The 22279-nt window shown below is 41.4% G+C and overlaps 1 long non-coding RNA gene across 4 annotated transcripts in view; it reads left to right on the plus strand.

Annotated features, from left to right (window-relative positions):
* The window catches only part of LOC148004835 (uncharacterized), a 122547-nt gene that overhangs the window by 35363 nt on the left and 64905 nt on the right, over window positions 1-22279 (plus strand). Inside the window, exon 2 of one of the 4 annotated variants that reach the window (XR_015625665.1) lies at window positions 1749-1983. The exons of the other annotated variants lie outside the window; for them this stretch is intronic. This is a non-coding gene — a long non-coding RNA (uncharacterized LOC148004835). The remainder of the gene's footprint in view (window positions 1-1748; window positions 1984-22279) is intronic. 4 annotated transcript variants of the gene reach the window in all.

Consider the following 22279-nt stretch of genomic DNA (forward strand, 5'->3'; position numbering starts at 1 on the left):
TTTATACGCTCCCATTAAATTTCATCCGCTTGGCTCTCATCCAGTGTTCCACACTGTCAAAACCATTTGAAATGCTGACATGTCAGTTAGTGGCTTTACTGTCTTCTCTGGCTTCATTACATCTGCCTTCTCAGCCTTCACCAAGGCTTTGACAAAGCCTGCAATTTGGGAATGCTCTTTCTGTTATCATAAGGCTGAATGTATGGGTGTGCTGGAAAACTGAATCAGTGGTGTGATCAACAGCTTCCCAAACTCCTGCCCTGAAATTCCCACCCAGGAGTGGGGGGTGGGGCATCCATGCTCCTAACAGGCATCTAAGAGATGCTGGGGTCATGGGAGCCATAAGAACTAATGGCTCAGGCAATTCCTTTTTTTCTCTAAAATTGAAGAAAGGCCACCGGAGGGTGTGCCAGCATTTCAGAACGCGTCTCCTTCCCTCCACACACAGCAGGGCATCCCGCTCATGGTCGCTTGACTTCTAGCCACTACAACCACACTCAAGCCAGTATGGAAATCCTGGAGTGAAGAGGAATCTCTGATTTTCAGAACTTTTGTCTCAGAAGTTGTGTTTGACACTTTGACTGACTTTTATGTTCTTGCCTCAAATAGTCTCACAAATCACACTAGCTGCAGAGAAATTTAGGGACTCTATCTTTATTTTGCGTGTCATGTTCCAAGCTAAAAGTCCAGACAAAGAAACTCCATTTCTGACATTACTTACCATCAGTGTTATTATAACTGATGGGTTTTCAAACTTTCCAGCTGGGAGTTTGTTATCTAATCCCCACTATGAGTTAGACAGTTAATATGAAACTCTGAACTTCAAATATCATCTTGCCAATGGTAGACATTATTTCTTTTCATTTATAGTTCAGGAAATGTAGTCCTTGAGTATTTTTAGTGGCTTTCATGAGACCCTATAGAAATGAGGTTCCTAAATCAAGAGTCAAATTCAGCCCTGCAAAGCGTGGCCTCCTCCTGGTGTCTGTTCCACTCTGTAGCAATTGCACATGTAATTGGATGAGCCTTCGTCATTCGGTATGTACTGTGCATAACCACAAAGATCTTTGTCAGCGACATAGATGATTATTTTATTCCAATGTCTCTGTGTCTGCTGGACACATCTTTATGCAGGAGGATTTGGGTGTGTCCAGGATTCATCTTTCTGACCATAGGCTCACTGAGGTGCAGCCTTCTCAGACCCAATGCTTTGGTAGGTCCATTGTCACTTCTTTACTAAAGGAAGTCACAGGCTAAGACCTTCAAAATCACACAGTGCATTGTTCCCAGGAGAGAGCCAACATCTTGAATGTATTCTGGTTGAACCCAGGTGTTGGAACTGGTGCGTTGAATTAGAAATTAGAAATTCTCAGAAGAGCTGAGAACTGGGAATCCTGAGTTCTATTCTCAGCTAACGCATGAAAGACTTGTGTGACTTTGTAGAAATGGCAAGTCTTCCAGGGCCTTGGGACTATTCTAGGGATCTCTTAAGATCTATTAAGGCCTTTCCCAGAGAAACTGTGTACTCTGGTATACACAAGTCAGACGCTGCAGGGATGGCTCAGTGGGTGAAGTGCCTACTTTGCAAACTGAGGGCCTGAGTTCATATCCCCTAGGACTTACGTAACTATGAGGCAGACGATACCAACAGGCACTTACCCCTCACGATGTAAACATGCATGCACTCCCAGGTAAAATTTGTAAAAAGTTTCCATAACAAATAATGTCTTAAACTTCTCTGATTGTAGACTAGACTTATTCAGAGCAGACATGTATGTGCACATATGTACATACATACTGTCCTCTTCTTCTTGACCTTTGGGTCAGGATTCATGGCTGCTGCTGATCATAATGGAGCACAAAGTCCTGGCCATCCTGGTCAGTGGATGGGTTTGGGAAAAAACTGAAGTCACTGAAGGACCACTGATGCCCTGACCTTCTGCTCACCCAGGGCGAATGCAGGCTGTGCCTCTACTTGAGCAGGTAAGCTTTCCTCTGATGATTTATGATAATGTTTCTGAGTGTGCAGGTAAACATGCCACGGTTTGTTTTGCAGAACTAATGAAGTCTGTTTAATCTCTCAGTTCCCAGCAGATTCTGTTCTAAGAAACGGAGTGAGACTGCCAGACTCGTACATGAGTTATAGAGGGAAGGTTAATGTCACAGAAATCATTTAGAAGCCTTGCAGTCTGATCTTTTAAATCCCATGGATCCTTTGGCTGAATTCTGTGCCTTTGGGTTAGATGACTGTAGGCCAGGACGATAGGCTGTAGCAACATGCAATAGCTGCTGAAGTCTGTTGAGCTTTGCCACACGTCTGGGACTCCATCTCTTCCCTCACAGCCATTAGCTCAGCATGGCAATACACTTTTGACTTCCATAGACACCCTGTCAAGTCCTTGCCTCATAGTTTATGATCTAACTCTGCCGCCTGTAAAAGGAGAGACTGAAGAGGCACATTTCCTAAACTCATGGGCTGTGGTTGCTTGCTCTGCTTCTTGCATTAGTCTGAAAAACTTAGTTTTTAGTTTAATCCATTGTACACATAGACAGAGTGAAGACAGAGTTGTAGTAGGCAAAGCAGAAAACCGGGTCCCTTAGTTCTCCATCTCATCTTGCTTGAGAGTTTCCCTGACTTATTCTGCTCCCACCATGCTGGTCTTTAGTCCTTTCCTTGAATAAACCAGGTTTGTTCCCCTTGCAAGACCTTTGACTTTGCTGTTTCTCCTCTTACATTTTCACACTCTGCAAAAATGACTGGCCTTTCTGACTATGTAGGTCTCATGAAAAGACAGTTTTCCTCCAGAGGCTTTTCACGTTCTCCCATTAAATGCTTTCCTGTCCTAGGGCTGCTTTCAGCTCCTTGTCTGGTTATAGTTTTGCATATCATATTGTGTATCATCACTTTCGGAAATTACTTATTTGTTGAATGGTCCATTGTCTCCCACTGCCATTTCTTTTTGGGAAGACTTGCTCTCTGCTATATTGTCAATATGAAGGACAAGATTTATATTGTAGTAAATATATTTTTGGATGAGTGACCTGGATTAGATAAATTTAATTTTGTTTTAGACGTCATTATCACATGCTTTATAGATGTGTCAAACAAAGTTCATTGAATCCATTTTTTAGAAATTGATACCCATTTTGCTGGTTTTATTCTTTGCTTTTGCTTTTTTTTTAAAAATGTTCCTGCTTTAGCAAACAAATGAAACTAGGCTGTGTCTATTGCTTTAATTCTGTGCATGGAGCAACTCTTAGCAATACAAGCTCTAGTTCAAAGAGTACCCATGTTTTTCCATTGTGATATGGATTCTCAAATGTCCCTATAAGCAGTTTCATGAGCCTGTGCCGTCACCAGCTTGCCTCTGTCCCCAGGTTTCTTTGCTGAGAGCATAGCACCGTTGAAAAGCAGTTGCTGATTTCCAACCTGCCCTTCAAGCGCCCTCCCTATCACCTCATTCCCAAAGACAGACATGTGTGTGCATGTGGCACACACACATGTGCTATGCTCTACGTCTCTGAGCTCTAAGGACTTTTTGGGGTTCCCTCAGTCTCTGGGTTGCATTCTCTAGTCTGCCGTGTAAAATAAGTGGCCCTTAAAGCACAGGGTCTTATCTGTGAAGTTACGGTTATCCTTTGGACAGTTTTACTTTTTCCCACCCTGAGAAGGAACTACTATCTCTACTCTCTGATTTTGGTGCGATTCATTTTTAACAAATGTAATGTGAGTCTTAAAATGTGCTAGTGGGTCAGGCTTGTCATCCAGCCTGTCTGTCACCCTAAGATTAAACACCTTATCCCCTAGACCAAGATCAGTGTTCAACACGTGACATATGGAACACACGTGAACCCAGATTGCCTTTGGAGATAAGCCTGGGTTTGGGCCCACATCAGCTGAACACCAGCTCTCATGTGGCCGTGTAAGAGTTTCGTCAAAGCCTAGTGAGATTTTTCACCTTATTTGTTACACAGCAAAAAACCAATTGCTACAAGGGCCGAGATGGAAGCGGAACCTCGTTTCAGACTAATAACCCAGTCTAGTGTCAATCATGTCAAATTCCAAATGCCAGACATGCTGCAAGGCAGCTCTAAAAGAGGAATATTTGAATCCAAATATTTCTACGTTATGTAGGTTTCGTTGTTGAATGTCAAGTGCCAAGCGTGTCAAATCAAGCATCACCTCAGGTTGAGATAGCCGAGGTACATTTGAACTCCAGCACATTCACTTTTATGTTAGGCTGTGTTGAATCTTGAAGAATATATGAGGAGAGACAAGTTTAGATGACGCACGAAAGCCGCTGTGCTGCTAGAACATCAAAGACAGAGTAGAAGGGGGCAGCTGTGCTCACTGTGTGGCCGAGCACACTGATGTCCATGGTGTTCAGTGTGGGAAGGGGCTAAGGCTCGAGTAAGGAAAGGGACTAAGGAAGCTGTTTTGAAATTCGAGCCAAGAGAACCCTGGATATCAGTTGTGTCCCAGCCACAGACTATAAATTAGTGACATTTAGAGGTCAAACACATGGTGAAGACAGGTTCGAGCCTAAGACTAGAAAAAACTGGCCAGCTGTTCATTTTTCACTTCATTGTTTCCATTGACAACATCACTGTCAATTAAGCTCTGCTTAGTGAAGTTCCAGGCCACATGTTTATTCCTTAAATATGTTGTTTTCACAGAAAGCAAATATTGATGGTACAACTCAAAAGTTTTCACCAATGTGACCTCATAGTTACATAATTTCCAGAACACATTTCTAAATGATGATTTTTGTGAACAGGCTTTTGTACTTCATCTAATCAATTATGCTAATATTCTCTGGATAATTTAAAAATATTTTGGGTCATTAAAAGGCCATATAGATTTTGGTTTTTGTCATATAGTTTTTTGGGTCATAAAAAGGTCTTATAGATAAAGTTTGAATTCCAGATGTATCAATAACTGATTATGGGATTATGAAAAAACAACATTGTTTTCACAAACTCAATTTCTTTTTTGTTATTTTTAAATTAAACAAATGTAACTGTATTACTTTACCCCTTCCCTGTCCTCAAATCCCTCCAAAACTCCACATTCCCTTCAATGGCTTCTAATGGCAGTTGAAAGAGAGGGAGTTAGTCTTTCCCAGGGATGAGCCTCCTAGTTGCTTATCAGATACAAAGTGGCTAGCCCTGAAATAATACACACACAAGCTATAGTGAATTTACTACTCATCAGGTTATATTTATATGTGTGTGCATTTCTATGTCTGAGACTTAACTTCTTCATCTGAAAAATAACAAAACAAAACTACCAGGTAAGGTTATACAAGGATGAAGTTAGTTCATAAAGAGCAGAAGTTTTTTCCCTCCCCAGGTATGACCCAGAACATACTATATATCGTACCATTCAGATCAGCAGATTTTGGACAATAATAGAAAACCATGAGGTAGGTGCAACTTGAGGCACAGCAAGAGAGACGGGATCTTGTCGCCAAATCTGAGAACCCAGGGACAAAGCACCCAAGACTGACTAAGCACAGTGAGGAGTTCAGAGGGGAAAATAGGCCCTGCTTGTGTGCCAGTTCTTCCCATGCCCCTGGGGTGACTGATCCAAGGGTGGGCACTGGGTGCAACTAGGTCACTCTGTAATTTTCCGGAATATTGCTCACATTCTAGATGGGCAAGCACACTCTACAGACTGTCAATATTGATAAGTCCTTTGCTAAATATTCTGATGTTTGCTTTATGGGTACTTTATCCACACTCTCCAACACAGAAAGGATTCTTGTTCCCTTTCCAAGCTGTATTCCTCCTTGGGATGGAATTGCATTCCTTGTTCAAGCATGGACTTTATTAGACTGGGTTAATATTGCACTGGGTTAATTCACTGTGCACTGAAGGGTATAGACAGGGTTTCCACTCACTCTTTCTACTTCCCTTTTGCTACAGGAGTTGGTTGGGCAAACTGACCTCCACTGACTGTCTGAGCTAGTACCATCTGCGTTACCATGCTTTTTTTGTTTCCTCTGTCAGTCAGACATAATACAAGTTTCTGCAGTGGTGGGACCTGCACACCTGAGCTCTCCACAGTAGTAGCCACCAGTCACGTGGGTTTTAGAAACATGACATAGTTGGTGTGCCTAACGACTGGAAGTTTTAGGGCTGGAGAGATGGCTCAGTGGTTAAGAGCAATGGCTGCCCTTCCAGAGGCCGAGTTCATTTCCCAACTGGTGGTTTACAACCATCTGTAATGGAATCCAATGCCCCCTTCTGGGGTGTCTGAAGGCAGTGACAGTAACCAGCTAGCTTAGGGTGCTGGCTCAGCATAGCCATTGAAATCCCAGGTCTGCTTACTCTTTTTGTGACTGTGGAGGAATGACTTTACTTTAATGGGACTTAGTCACCCAATCAGGATGACTTGATGGGTCTTTACTCTCTGCAACAGAAATCACTTCCAGCAACTAGACTTCAAGAGCGGAGCTTTGAAGAAAGCTGTGAGGCGGTGTTGGTATTTCATCTGTCCTCACTTCCCATGTCTAGACCCACTGCCACATTTCATTCATCTAGTATCATCATAAATAATTCTGAGATTCACATTCTCCCCTTACTCCCTCTTCTATCTTTCCTTTCCTATATCTTCCCTCCCTCCCTCCCTCCCTCCCTCCCTCCCTCCCTCCCTCCCTCCCTCCCTCCCTCTTTCCTTCTCGAATCTTTCTTGCTCTTTGTGCTAGGGATGGACCTCAGGGTTTCATACATGTTAAGCAAGTGATGTATATATAAAGAACACATCATAGCTCTTGATATTCTTTCTTATACTTTCCTTAGCACTTTTCTTAATTTATCTCTTTTATTTAATGCGATTAAAATGTGGGTGCCTCTTTACATATGAGCTCCTTTACAGTACTACTCTTGTTTTCTCATATTAACCCCATCTACTGCCAGTGCCTTGGAACTCTGTGCATGAACCCAGTGGAGGGCCACTTTCCATATGCTTGAAATGAAACAGACCCAAGAGCCATTGCTGACTTTGCTGCTAATGATTCCAAGTTTGTAGATTGTTGAATACTCCGAGCCTCTCCATTGACTTGTGGATAAATGATATCTAGCCATTTAATACTGGTGCTGTGTGAGTCAAATGTCATCAGACAGGTGCAATATCAGAGAGGTGCCTGGCATGTGGCAGGTACTTAACAAGTGAAGCTATGGCTTTAATTGTGACATTTATCACAGCACTTTCATTAGAAGTAGAAATTAATCTATTTGTCTTCTGTCATTTGACTCTTCATTATTTGACATAACTTTGCCCACTCCCATCTTGGTTTTATCTTTTTTTGTCCTTGAAATCCCTAAATCTTCAGTATAGAGTTTTTGGAACAGAGGTGATTAGTAAACACAAGTCTGATGCATGTCACTGTTTCTGTACTGGGTGGAGAACGGAGAAGCAGTTGAATCAGTCAAGTCACATAGGTCATGGTGAAACAAGGCGAACATGCACCTAGCGATCGTGTGTTTCTTCAAAACAATATGGAGGTGGACTTATCTGTAGACGATATCCCTTACAAGGAATTATTACAAACACACTTGAATGTTTTACATTCCCTAAAGGAGACGTTCAAACATGTGCAAACACTTGACTGGATTTTCTAAAGGAACTGTTTATTTAATTTGAGAGACAGGAGAATGAGGTGCTGAGTTTGGATGCAGGGCTACTGAGGATTACGTTCTGTTAGCTGTGAAAGGAAACGCTTCCTTTGATGGATGGTTCATTATTTCGTACAAGAAATGAATTGATTTTCATGACAGGTTCATGTTTTTTCCCAGTTTGTTCCTTGTACCATGCCTGGGCAGACTAAACTGTTGAATGTGTGCTGGTGAGGTGTGCTGGAGTTGGGTGGACACGTTCATCTTTACTTTTCACACTGGAACCAGGGGTTTCTACCCTAATTTCATATTTGATTCTTCTAAGGAATGTTCTGAAACTGCTGGTGCTCAACCAGCATCTGCAGGCATTCTAAGTTACCTAGGCTAAGGAGGGTTAGAGCCTGCAGTGGTTAGCTGCATGCACTGGTGTGTAACATGTTATGGTGAGTCGAATATAATGCTTAGTGGTCATGTGGCATGTGACTGTGCACGCGGCACGTGATAGCTATGTGCTACAGTTTGTTGCATACGAATCAGGGTCATTTGAGGGCTGGCTCCATCTGGTGGTCAGCTGCATACAGAGTTTAGAAGCACGTGATAGCAACATACAACAGTGATTGTTATATTAGGATCAGCTACATGTAAGGATCAGCTACATGTGACATTTACAGACACATGCACTGGTCAGTGGCATGTGATAATCAGTATATGACAAGTTAGCTCTGTGAATGGTGACATGCATGCAGTGGTCACCTTCGTTTGAAGATCTATGACATGAGATGGTCAGCAGGCATGTGATGACGCTGTCCCAGGATTCCACTGCTAGTTAGACATTGCCACCTGCTAGTGGAAGAGAATCCGAGATTCTTATTCAGATTTTTGCTGCAGTCAGTGAATGACCTGGAGTGAGCTAGTTACTCCTTCCCTGCATCTTGGCGTTCTCATCTAGAACTAAGTTCAAACCGTAGGTTAGAGAGCTAGAATAGCAGTTTTACACCTTTGAATCAAGGAACCAATCAAGGAAACTGGCCTTCCAGGAACATGTCTACGTGTATTATATAAAGTCTTGATAGAGTTTTCAGGGAGTCACAGCACCTGGGTTGTTCAGGGTTCTGCTCATAGTGGAGCAGAGTAGAAAGCAACAGGACTCTCATACATCCAGGAGCTTGGGAAGTCTAGAGGAGCTTGTGTGTATCTTTCTGCTCAGAGATCTCAGCACAGGCTATCCTTTACCAATGAGCCACTCAAATGCAAAGGCATGGCTTTCTCTCATAGTTCTGGTGAAAGTCTGGTCCAGCACTTAGCCCCCAGTAGAGTGGACGCTCAAGTGGACACATGCCTCTCACTATAACGTGGGATGGTGTGATGGGTAGGCCTCATTTGAAGCTCAGTGAGAGATTACCAGGCTGAGCCTTTTCAAAAACGAGGAAAGAAAAGATGGTAGTGTATTGTTACCATAAGATGAACCCAATGAATTCTGGGAAAGCCAAGACTGTAGGCATCGGATCTGTGATGTCTGTGATGTTCCAAATGTCCCTCTCATGTCTATGTATTAAGGGATACCTTTCCAGATTGGTATTGTTGGGAAATGGTGGAACCTTTCAGAAGTTAAGCCTGGTGGGATATTGTTGATCATTGGGAAAATGGTCTTAAAGGGGATGGTGGGACCCTTCTCCATTTTTCTCATGGCTTCTTGGCCACAAGGTGAATAGTGCTGTAATACACTCCTTCCATTGCTTTTAGGTAGCCTCATGAAAGATAGAAAAGCAATGTGTCCATGTGAACATGGACTAGAGCCTCAGAATCCAGGGGCCAGAATAAACCTAAATTTATTGTCTAAAGTGTTTGTTATATTTACAGAAAGCAGTACACTAACACATCTGTCTTACTTTAAAGCCTGGGCATCTATGAAACTGCAAGAAGTGCAGGCTCTTACAGCCCAATGACTTTATCATTATACTGATCAATACTACAAGTCTATCATAACTGACAAGCATGACATCCCATAGATGCTATTATAAAAATGTTTTTCTACATACTATTTTTGTAGTTACTGTGTAAGAGTAGGTATACATTTTTCATCTGTGTTTAATTTTATGTTCCACTTGTTCCTAGTGTGTCATCTGTACTCTGAATTTGTCAGTCCCATTTGTTCTGGTGGCAGTAATGAACCTTAAAGAGATTGGTAAACTTGTTAAGGACCCACAGAAGAAGCATAAGAGCTGAGATTCAAGCATAGGCTTCCCATTCCACAAACAATTCTGTTTCCATGAACATACCTCCTATGTCCTGCCATAGACTTTCTGTGATTTGAGATACTTGCTCCATGGAGGACTCTTTAGCAGTGAGTGTTCCCATCTTGATCACTGCAGTGGAATTGCTTTCTCAAGTCAATGGCCTTGAAGTCTCTCTTCTCATTTGAAACAGGGCAGGTTTTGTCTGTTCAGAGTTGATCTTTTTATTTTAAAAAAGAGTACACCCCACAAATTCTGCCTTGCTTTTGAGTCTGTGCTTCTCTAATTCATGTTATCTCCCATCATCTCAGATATAACCCTTAGTCGGGAAGGCCTCGTCTGAAATATTAGTGTGACAGTTATGGCCATGTTCAGGAAATCCCCAGGGATCAATGTAAGGACTGCTGAATTTGGTACCCTGCAGTATCTTGTGTTTTGAAATGCTAAGACCAGGATAAATGACCCGTCTTTTTTTTTTTTTAAAGAAAGTGTAATTTCTAAAGCAGTGGGCTAGACTGGCCAAAATGGTCATGAATTTTCCCTGAACTTGCTAGTAAGTTATCTATTTGGTCTAGGACCAAATATCTACCTCTAGTGGTAATATAATCCATTGCTTTGAGCAATAGAGATGGCCTAACTTCTAAAGGTGTTTGGAGGATGGGCAAACCATGTTTTCTGAATGTATGAAGGAAAGGAATAGAATCAGTAACCTATACAAATGGACCCACTAACTGTATTTGGTTATAATTCATGGCTAAGTAGATTGGCACATAGGACCACCAGTTTCCCTCAGCAGGTTGCCTAGGCTTGGCTCTAATTATAGTGCCCCCTGTCATCTTATTGTAAGTGAATTTACACAGCCATTGACCATAAGTCTAATGTCTATTAGTCTCTCTTGTTCATATTTTGATTGAGAAATCAGAAACTTGTATGGGTTGAAAGACCAATTGGTTGAAATGTTGTTAAGGCCTCCCATATCCTGACTTCCCTGCCTCTTAGTCTTTGGGACTCTTTCCATTGAAATCTTACCTTCACAAGGTGATGCCTGAACATAGATTGACATACACACAGGTAAAGGCTTCCTTAAGAAACAGAGACTCAGTCTGGAAATGCATTTGGCAGTTCAAGTTTTACTAATTGTCAGTTTGATTAGTGCATAGTGGCTGGTGACTGCAAATCATTTCCTGCCTAGCCAAACAACAAGAATTATAAAGAACAAATAATGTTACTCTGTTAAAAAATGCCTTTGAAATTTTCCCCAAAGAGAGGGAACTATTATTATCCCAGACAAATAAATGGGAAGATGGGAATAGAAAGACTGGGCAACGTCTCCAAAATAATCAGCCGAAATTAGAAGTCAGCCTTGCTAATGGCCACCCAAGGGCAAGAACTCTGCTGGTGGTTGGCTTTGCCAACTACAGGAAGGGCCAAGTTAAACAGGACATAATTAGAGATATATTTCCCATGCTTTCTCCTGACCTCTGACCTCTGACCAGGAAGGTCTTGCCAAGTTTCTTAGCAGCTGTCTAAACCTTCTGGCTTCTTTTGGTAAGAACGATGAAGTAGAGAACATTAGGATGTATGAACCTCCTGATGCTTCCTAGCCTCACTTTACCTTTAGAACCTCAAGTGTTCCCTGTGGAGTTGGAGACGAGAACCACTTGTACATGGTCTTAACCATTGAGCTATACCTCCAGCTCCTCCACCTTATTTTGTTTGGAGGAAAATGGCCTCAAGATGAAGTTCCTGTCAGGCCCCACTGTCTCTATGAAACAAATTCTAGACTGGTACTTTTTTTGCCCTTTGGCTGCAGGAAGGAGGGAAGCAGACTTTGGTAAGTACCGTGTGTCCTAGAATGATGGCAATTCTTCCAGGAAAGTAGGAATATCAGTGACTAACATACAAGAACAGTGAAATCCCTCTACCAGAGCAAAGTATTTGTTGGGTAGACAAAGAGGCAGAAGGATTATGCTTTCTTATGAATTTGAACTAAACCGAGTCAGGAGCCCAGGTTGAAATAACTGAATAGACAACAACTATTCAAGACGGCCTTATCTGAAGTCCTATAAGCTAAGGATGGTGATTCTCCAAGACTTGACTGCACCGTTGGGAATCTATGAACAAGTGGGCATTGAGTGAGCTCTTTTCCTGGTCAGGACTTATGCTGCTCAGACTGATTTGTTATCATAGTGAGGGTCTCTAAAGTCCTTGTTGGGGGGTATTATTCCAGTTCTTATGTTGCAGAGGAGACAAATCAAGACTCTGGGAAGTCATTGAACTGATTTTGGACTCTCCAATGTCAGAGTCCAGACTCAGTATTATTTTCAAATAATACTCCTTGGCTTTGCTTGGAATGAGTACCAAAACCTTTCCATGCCTTTGGTTGATAAATGTGAAACAAACTGGAGAAGCATGTTAAGTCTGTACTAGATAACAGTGCCAGAGATATCAGGGCTGCAAAAGACTAGGAAGCTTAGGGATTCTGAAGATTTGGGAGTTTCCAAAATTGCTTGATACTTTCCTCAGAAAAAATACAACACAAGATATACAAAAGACATCTTGCAAACCCAGGAGAGAAGACTCCACTTTCTCTCATTTTCTATGCACAGTAGTTTAGGAAGGGGAAAAGTCATATCTGTCCAATTCCCACTAGAGTATGAATTTCTGCATTAGTTCAAATTATACAAGGGAATCTGTCTCTCTCTCTCTCTATTTGTCTGTCTCTCTCTCTGCGTGTATGTGTGTCATACATAGATTTAAGCAGTGAAGGTGAAAGATTCATTTTGCAGGATTGACTCATGAATTGGTAAACATAAAATATGGTCAAGTCAGCAGGTTTGAGAGAGGGAATAGTTGATGCTGTAGCTTGACTATGAAAGTAGCTGAAGGTAGATCATTTTCCTTTGGTCCTTAGTCTGTTTCTATTAAGACATTTGGAGATTTGAGACTTTGTGAACTTTCCTTCAGATGCCTCCAAGATCTTTCTATTGAAGCCCTATTTATACCTCTCCCTCCCTGAACTCTACATGTGTCAGTTACAGTTCTCTGTGGTTTATGTATCTCTTATAAACAACATTCCAAGATTCTTTTTTTAAAGATTTATTTATTTATTATATATAAGTACACTGTAGCTGTCTTCAGACACACCAGAAGAGGGCATCAGATCTCATTACCGATGGTTTTGAGCCACCATGTGGTTGCTGGGATTTGAACTCAGGACATCTGAAAGAGCAGTCAGTGCTCTTAACAACTGAGCCATCTCTCCAGCCAAGATTCTTTTTTTTTTAATCTTTATCTTTATTAACTTGCGTATTTCTTATTTACATTTCTCCATTGTTATTCCCCTTCCAGGTTTCCGGGCCAACATCCCCCAACCCCTCCACCTCCCCTTCTATATGGGCTTCCCCTCCCCATCCTCCGCCCATTACCACCCTCCCCCCAACAATCTAGTTCACTGGGGGTTCAGTCTTGGCAGGACCCAGGGCTTCCCCTTCCACTGGTGCTCTTACTAGGCTATTCATTGCTACCTGTGAGGTTGGAGCCCAGGGTCAGTCCATGTATAGTCTTTGGGTAGTGTCCAGCCGAGATTCTTAAATCAAGGAGAAGATCTGCATGGAGCAAGCATGGGTGTGGGTGGCCCATGATAGGAGGCAACAGGGTGAAGAACGATATTCCTGGCTAACTGAAAATGCTCACAGTTAGAATAGCATGAGAATAACCTCTCATGCCACTGTTCTGGGAATTCTTGTCTAAAGCACATTGTGAATATATAATCTCAAGAACTGGGGGGGCATTGTGTTTCTCCAAATCACTTCATATTGATTGCCACAACCTGTACAGCTTTGGATCTGACTGGACTAGGCCAACAAACAAATGAAGAAAGGACAGACACAAACACACATACAGATAAACTGGTATTGGGTGTGTGCATTCTGATGGAGATATACCAGCAGCTTGTAATCTCAGCACAATTCTTATATACTGCTGTGAAAGGAGGCTGGTTTATTGTACATGGCTGAAGGAGGAGGAGGGAGCGGGGAGGTTAGCTAGGGTAACTGTAGGGTAGCAGTTTCAGGTTTGCAGGGAGGAAGAAGCTGTGGTCCATAGTTTGTGCACACACCAATTTTAGCTGAAAGTCGGTCATTTGTAACATCCATATTTGAGCCTGAGGAAGACTGTCATTCTCATGGGTCTGAGCCATTGGGATCCCTGACATGACTGTGACTACGTCAAGATACACATTCACTCTGAACTTCATATGCTCCCCGTACTGTGTCATTATCTTTCATGAGAGAATGCCGAGAGTAGAGTCTTGTTAACACCAGTCTGTGACTTTTTGAAGCATATTCTTGCTTAGGGATTGTTGTCGTAAAAATAGAAATAATATAAAATGCTGTCTTTTACCCTCCACTAGATCTGCACCACAGTGCCCCAAGATATCTGCTGATATCTTGCCTGAAAGACATCCTAACTCCGTGGAGGCCCCTCTGCCGCCACACGCTCTCCCAAACTCAATTCTCCACAAGAAAGACCACACAACACAATAACCTTTGATCTAATTGATAAGATATAATTGCCCACCTAAACATACAAAGTCCAGTACACATCCATCCCTTAAGAACACTCATAACAACCTGTAAAGGTGCAGCGTGGAATCTTAACATCAGCCTCCATATTGTCCCCAGCTTCTCTCTCTGTCCCTCCTGTCTCTTCCTCCTTTCTGTTCCAGTCTCCTCCTCTTCCTTCAAACTTTTCTCCCGCCCATCCTTCTTCCTTCTGTCCTGTACCAGCCCTCACCTGTATTTTACAAAGTAAATGGGGAGAAGGTTCTGAGGAAGTCACCTGAGTCCTGAGTACTTGACCGGCAGTCCTTGGGGCAGTGGAATTAGCATGAAAATACAGATAACTCCAGGGCAAACCACAACAAGGGATCTATGACTAGACAATGTTGCACATTGTCTTTTCTAGACCTCCTTTGGTTGCACATGGGAAAACTTCTAGGACGAGGTGTGACCACAAGTGTACTATTTTAAGTTCTTTGGGTACATAAGGTTATCTGATGAAGTCACAGATCTCAGGAAAATCGTGCTCTTTCCAAAGGGCAATGAAATACCCAAGAATGGAAATACATGTGATTTTTTAAAAATTGAAACAGTCTTGGATTTGGAACCAGGAAGGCCTGGGTTGGTCATATATTATCTTAATAAATAGTTCAAAGTCTCCAGTTCTTTGTCTTCATATTGGGGCCTTTGGTTGTTCCTTCTGCTCATGTTTGCTTTGTAAATTAGCACATCACATATAAAGTGCCTGTTATATCACCTGGCATATAGTTTGACTTTAATAATGACAGCGCTGGTGTTGTTATTATAGCATCCAGTAGGTGGGTCTCGGTTACCGAGCTCCCTGTGGTCTGATGTGTCCCAGCAATTTCAGAGTATCTGAAATTTCTCCGGGCTTATGGCACTACACGTGACAGAGCCGGATGTGTAGTAGGGAGGCAGAAGTAAGTACCGTGTGCTCAGGGTACAGGACAAGCTGACATGAATGGACTGGAGGCTTCACAGTGGTTAGAGGGTTAGAGCCTTTCTGACATCTAGTTAGAATCATCCTGCACTCAGTTCTCAATTGTTGCCCACCTGACCATGCTGAACTTGTCATCATTTGGGTGGGAATTCCTTTCTACTTTGCCTACTTATACACAGGCTTGGACCATGATGCCAGTGAACTACCTCTACCGTCTGCCAAATGCTTGCACACTTGATACTTCTGTGGCACAAGCCTGAGGCTTGTGTCCTGAATGCGGGTCAGCTAGGCCCAAAGCACTGATGGGATACAGTGTCCCATGACCAGGGAATTATTAAGGCCCAGGACCCTTCAAATTGGGATGTCTTACACAACCTCCACTTCCTAATTAGATACAGAGTATTGTAAACTGACTTAGGTGCCAGAATCCATATGATAACATGCCAGGAAGAATCCAGAGAAGTCATCCAATATTCAGCCAAATTTCATATCTGATTTCAATTTTCATTAGAAGTAGGAATTGAACTCAGGTCTTTGGACATTCAAAGACCATCATCACTGGTGAATCAAACCCCAATTCCCCAATCTCCACATTTAACTTTTATTGTAGGAAGCTCTGCAGAGCTTTTTCAACAGCTGTTTGTGTAAACACCTCTTGTGTAAGGGTCTCATTACCTCTCACAACAGTCCCTCTGTCAACCACTTCAGAAGTATGCAAGTTTATCTTTATGTTACATCGAATAGCAATACCTATTGTGTTTTTATGTACTGATTTTTGCTTTATTTTAGCATATGGCGTAGTTACAAGATAGATAACATTATGAAGTAGAAATGTAAGGCTTTGGTAAGTCAGTTGTGTTGGTGTTTTGTTGGGGCAAACATGTGAAGTAGTGTTTTCTTAAAGTGAACACAGATGAAAGACTAAGGCAGACTCGTGAAGGAACATGTCACTAAAGCAGACACAGGATAGAGGATGTTCTGCTAAAGCAAACACATGAAAGGACACGAGATAAAGAATTTTTTTTGCCAACAACATGCATGCATTGGTCTGCCTTACATTGTATAGTTGAGCTCCATTTGTCAGGACTCTGAGGGCTCAGGCAGACAGGATGTACATGCTAAGGCAAGACGTGCACTGAGGCAAGGCACGTGGAGGACACATGATATTTAGAGGTATAAATAGGACTCGATGGAGTGACAAAGACAGAGCTTGGCTTGCTGGTACAACTAGATGTGCAATGTTTATGGGTCTTGCACCTTTGTTGATCTTCCCTTCCCTGAGAGAGGCACAACTGAGAACTTTTCTTGATGTCCCTCCAGGTCCTTCCTGTTACTGGAACCAGGACTGAGGCTTCACTGTCTCGTTAGGTCATGTCACTGCTGTTGCTAACTCGACTCTACTGAACTGGACCTTTGATGTATCTATAAAATGTTTGCGAGTGGATCGAGCTGTTGCTGCTTGTTAACCTGTGAACTGAACTGTTAATTTCCAGACAACACAGATTGGAATTGCTCCAAAGAATCTTTCTAAACAGGTCTATCATTGAAAGGAGCTGAGAGAGGAAGCTGAAGGGAAACCTTTTGATTGAGAATAGAGCTAGAATGGTGTCCAAAACAGATGAAAACCACAGCTGAGAGGAAGGCACTTCTGGGTAAGATGGTGATGAGAAGCTGCATTTGTGCAACCTACAACAGCAAAAATTGGGGAAAAACTAGAATTATCCCTAGCAACCCTAATAGCCAGGACCACGTGGAACAATATATTACTGTCACTGAAGGTAAATAACTGCTGACCAAGACTGCTGAGCCTGGCACGGTGATCTTTTAAAATTCATGGTGAAATAAAGACATTTCAAGACAAGCATAACCCAAGACAGTTTATAGCCACCCTGGCATTGAAAAAGATGCTTAAAGCACTGTACACTGGGGCAGAAGATAGTGTCACAAAATCACAGGAAAATTTAGCTTCATTAGAGGAATAGATGGATGAAGAAGAACTAGAAAGGAATAAATCATATCTGCTACAGGAAATCAATACACTTATTAATAAGAGGTGGAGAGAAGAGAAAAAATTAGTAAACTAGAGAACTAGAAAAACAACCAACCCCCCCCCCCCATGGGAAAAAAAAACCCCGAACAAAACCCAAACCAGCAACAACAAACAACGACAACAAAACTCTGGGCATTCTTTCTAGATCAGTGGTTTTAATCTTCCTAATGCAGACAGACCCTTTAATACAGTTCTTCTTGTCATGGTGATCCCCAACCGTAAAATTATTTCTTTTTTTTTTTTTTTTTTCAGAGCTGGGGACTGAACCCAGGGCCTTGCGCTTGCTAGGCAAGCACTCTACCACTGAGCTAAATCCCCAACCCCTGTAAAATTATTTTTATTGCTACTTCATAACTGTATTTTTTACTGCTATGAATTGTAATGTAAATTTCTGTGTTTTCTTATGGTCTTAGGTGACCCCCATGAAAAGGTAGTTTGACTCCAAAGGGGTTGTAACCCACATGTTGAGAACTTATGCTCTAGAACAAAGATAAACAAAGGTGCCCTCTCTTCCTACTTCCTTGAGAGCTTGTTTGGAGGTTCTAGCAGGGGAGCACAGCAACTCATATACCCTTGACTGAAGACTGGTCCTCCTCTATTGGGGAGGGTTGTCCTCTTTGACTGAGCGTGCAGCTTCGGGAGGGACGCACATGGAACCACGGTGAGGGAGGAAGGGGACACCCGCCTAGCCAGCCAGATCAGTCGAATCAATCCTGGCGATCAATGGGGTGACAGATGTCGCAGCCAGATTGCCCTCACATCTCTCTTCCTACTTCCTTTCAGTGTAGTATCTGGAGTCTTAGAGCAGGAAGAGAAGGAAGAAAGGAAGGGAAGAAAGGAGTCACAGTGTCCCATGTTACTGTGCTTAAAAGTCATTATGAAAAGTCACCAGAAAAGTCATAAATCTAGTAAATACAAAATCTAGCAAAATAGCGATACATGATAAATCCAGAAACAAACAGGTGTTTTTATGTATTTGCTAAGAAACCAAGAAAAAATTCCATTTACAACAGCTTCAAGAAAACTAAGGAATACATATAATCAATGAGAAAAATGATCTGTGCAGTGAGAACTTTAAGATACCAAAGAAAGATATGAGAAGATGCAAAGATTTCCTATGCTCACAGATCCACAGAATCACTATTGTAAAGATGGTTAGGTTACCAGTCTTCAGATTTAAAATCATGCCACTCACAGTTTTAGATAGCTGTTCCCTTGGTTTGAATGAAGTATTCTTTTATTTTTGAATCTCTTCTGACTAATTTTAGTTTTCAATCTATTTTGGCAGATATGTGCTTCCTGGTCCTGTTTGATTGGCGTTTTTTGTCATTCCTTTATTCTAAGTTTGTGCCCATGTTTAAATCTAAGATGTGTTTCTTGTAGATGACACATAGGTGGATTTTGTCTCTTGATCCATTCATTCAGCCTGGGTCTTTGGAGAATTGAGGCTATTGATACTTAAAGTGACCATGAGTATTGATTGACAGCATTATGGGGTTATATTTCATGGTAGTGTTTGAGTTGTTAGTGATACTCTGTGTTTTCATAATTTCTTCATATTTTTTATACAGTTGCTTAGCTTTATTAATTTCTCTCCTCAGACTGAAATATACATTTCTGCATTTTCTTTAGGTTCGTCTGTTGGATGTAAGTATTTTAGGCTGCTTATATCACGGACAGTTTTTCCATCTGTTTAACTCTTGCAGGTAGCTTTGCTGAATGTATTAGTCTAGGATGGCTGTCACAGTCTGTTAGGACCCGGAACTCATTGCTCTGGCTCTTCTAGCTTTCAGAGCTTTGATTGAGAAATCATCCAGTATTTGATGAATTTTTCTTGATATGGGACTTGTGTGTGTGTGTGTGTGTGTGTGTGTGTGTGTGTATTTATGTATGCGTGTGTGTTTCTCCTGTAGCTCGCAATAGTCTTTCTTTGTTCTGTACACTTAGTGTTTTAACCATTTCATACATTGGGGATTTTCTTTTCTAGTGTTACCTCTTCAGTGTTCTTTGTGCTTTTTGTATAGGCATGGATATGTCTTTCCTTAGTTTCTGAAAGTTTTCTTCTATGTTTTTTTAGATTTATTCATTTTTATTATATATATATATATATATATATATATATATGTATACTGTAGCTGTCTTCAGACACACCAGAAGAGGGCATCAGATCTCTTTACAGATGGTTGTGAGCCACCATGTGGTTGCTGGGAATTGAACTCAGGACGTCTGGAAGAGCAGTTGGTGCTCTTAACCGCTCAGCCATCTCTCTAGCCCTTCTATGATATTTTTAAAAGTCTGATTTGTGCAATGGGCTGGGATTCTTCTCCTTCATTTGTTCCTATAATCCAAAGATTTGGTCTTTTCATTGTGTCCCACATTTCCTGTGTGTTCCTATTCTGTGCTTTAATTTTTCACTATGTTGCTTATTTCATCTAGATCCTCTAGTTTATCTTCAAGTCCCAATACTCTGTCCACTCTTTGATTCATTCTACTGTAAGTCTTTCCTTTGAATTTTCTAGTTGTGTTATTGGGTTTTCTAATTCCACATTCATTTTAGCTTTAGTTTTGGCAATGCTTCTATTTCCTTACTGAATTCTATGCTCAAATCTGGAATAATCTTCATCATTTCTCTCAACCTTGTGTTAATTTTTTTCTTGACCATTACATAGTTATTTATTATCTTCAGGTTCATTCTCTTTAACTTCATTGAGCTGTTTCCTTGAATTCTTTGATGAAGTTTGTGATTGCTCTTTTAAAGTCTGTGTCCCAGAAAATTCTCACTGGCAGATATGTCTATAGAACCAGTTTATTTGGTGAAAGAATGCCTTGATTTTTTCATGTTTTTTGTACTTTTATGATGAGATCTTGGCATATAGACTTCTTTTGTTAGTTTTGAGTCTGATATGGACAGAGCAGATTGAGGCAGAAGAGAAGATGTAGAGATTGGGGTGTACCTTGTGTTTGGATATGAATAAATTGTAATGAAGTCAGGTGTATATAGGGCATGGACCTGGTGTGCAAGATGTGCATCCTGGTCCAAGCTTAGAGTTTAGGGCTAAATCTGGGGTTTAGAGCAGTTGTGACAAGGGGAGGAGTAGCCATAATCTTCAGGCTAGATATAAGAGAAGGGTATGTCGGATCTGTCTGGGTGGAGAGGTTGGATGTATTTTGGTAGGGTCCTATAGGTTCAGGCCCAAGTACTGAATATGGGATTCCAAGATAGATATGAAGATTTGGGAGGACATGTGGAGGGAAGGATCAGGTGGACTCATTCATTTAGACTCTAGCGACTATCTGTTACATGTAGATATATTAAAACATGTATTAAAAGCATGATAACTACAGTACTATCATTAGTGTAATTTTTATCAGAATCTCAGTGTTTCTGAAGCATGCCCTCCACTATTGCTATGATTAGGATTGTAAATCTTCTAGCAGAATCCTACTGTTCCTTAAAACATGCCCTTCTTGCTTTTAAGTAATATAAGTGTACCATTTGTTTAGTAACACCATCTACTTAGAAACAAAGAGCTCATGAAATGTGAATTGGAAAAGTCTTCAGGTTCCTTGGCTCTGATGCTCAATCCCTTGGGTTCAACTCTAGATTCTACCACTGGCCAGGTGTGTACTGGAAATGTTGTCTCATATAAAAAATCAGGTTTATAATGGCATCCACCTCACAGCATCATTGTAGGGACTGAGTGATGGGAAGCATATAAAATGTTGGACATTGTAGTTGGCAAGAAGTAAACAAAGGCCAGCTGTTCCTAGTACCTGGGGCAAAATAATACCTACCCAGTTATCTTAAAAAAGAGTCACAATGACTCCTGCCATTATAAAGAACACAATGAACATAATTAAGAATCTTGGCAACTGAGAAACACAGCATATGGTTCCATATCTACTGTGTTATCACAAAACAAACCACTTATTCTTTGCTGTTGGTTAGCATTCAGAATTAAGTGACAGCTGCCTGCACTCAGTCTGAACGTGATAAAAACAGGCCACAGCACAAAGCCTTCCATTGTCAAGTGATCCAGTCTATGTCTGAGCTCCTCTTTGCCCTGCTTTCTCCACCTCACAGGAATCTCTTACCTCTGTCCTCTGAGCCCTTGAAAATGTTGGAATGAGAGGCGCTGTATCATAAGTGTTGCAGAGACCTCATTTAACTCAGAATGGCATGAGCTCTTTGAATGTAGAGTCACATCTGACTCTCCCTGCGCTGACCTTACGAAGATTTATACAAGTCAGCAGAGGATTAAATCAGTGGTGTCACGAGGACTTGGTAGACAGAAAAGTTCCTTAAAAACTTGGAAATAAATTTACCTCCTGGGAATTCAACTAAAGTTCATATGTAATGTTCAAGACCTGCAAAAGATTAAGCCACACAACATCCCAACATGGAATAAAGAGGTGGCCAGGAAGTCCCACCCCTAGCTGATGCTGTCATCATTGCAAGAGAGAAGGCAGTTGAGTAAATCTTAGAAGTATTTTTTATTAAGAAAACAATGTCAATATTTCTATTTTTAATTTTTTAAATAAACCTGCATATGGCCCATTCTAGCATGCATTGTATCATTGTCAATATTTCTGAATGAGAAAGCTCCCCACTTAAATGGAACCAGGTATAGTTAACTTACAGACTGGAGGAACCGACACTGGCAAGTGGTCAAAGGGAGATTTGGAAATTAGCAGCCTATGTGGTAGAATCTCTTCCTCATCATATGTAAAACTTTTGGTAGAATATAAATACATAAAGTCATCATCAGCAAAGGAATGTGCTTCACCCTCCAGGCTGAGAGAGTACGGCAGATCTCCAGAACAGAGTTGAGAGGAGATAACATGTGTCCAT

This window comes from Rattus norvegicus, chromosome 7, assembly GCF_021556685.1.
Source record: "Rattus norvegicus strain SHRSP/BbbUtx chromosome 7, alternate assembly SHRSP_T2T, whole genome shotgun sequence".
In the NCBI taxonomy this organism is placed as follows: domain Eukaryota; kingdom Metazoa; phylum Chordata; class Mammalia; order Rodentia; family Muridae; genus Rattus; species Rattus norvegicus.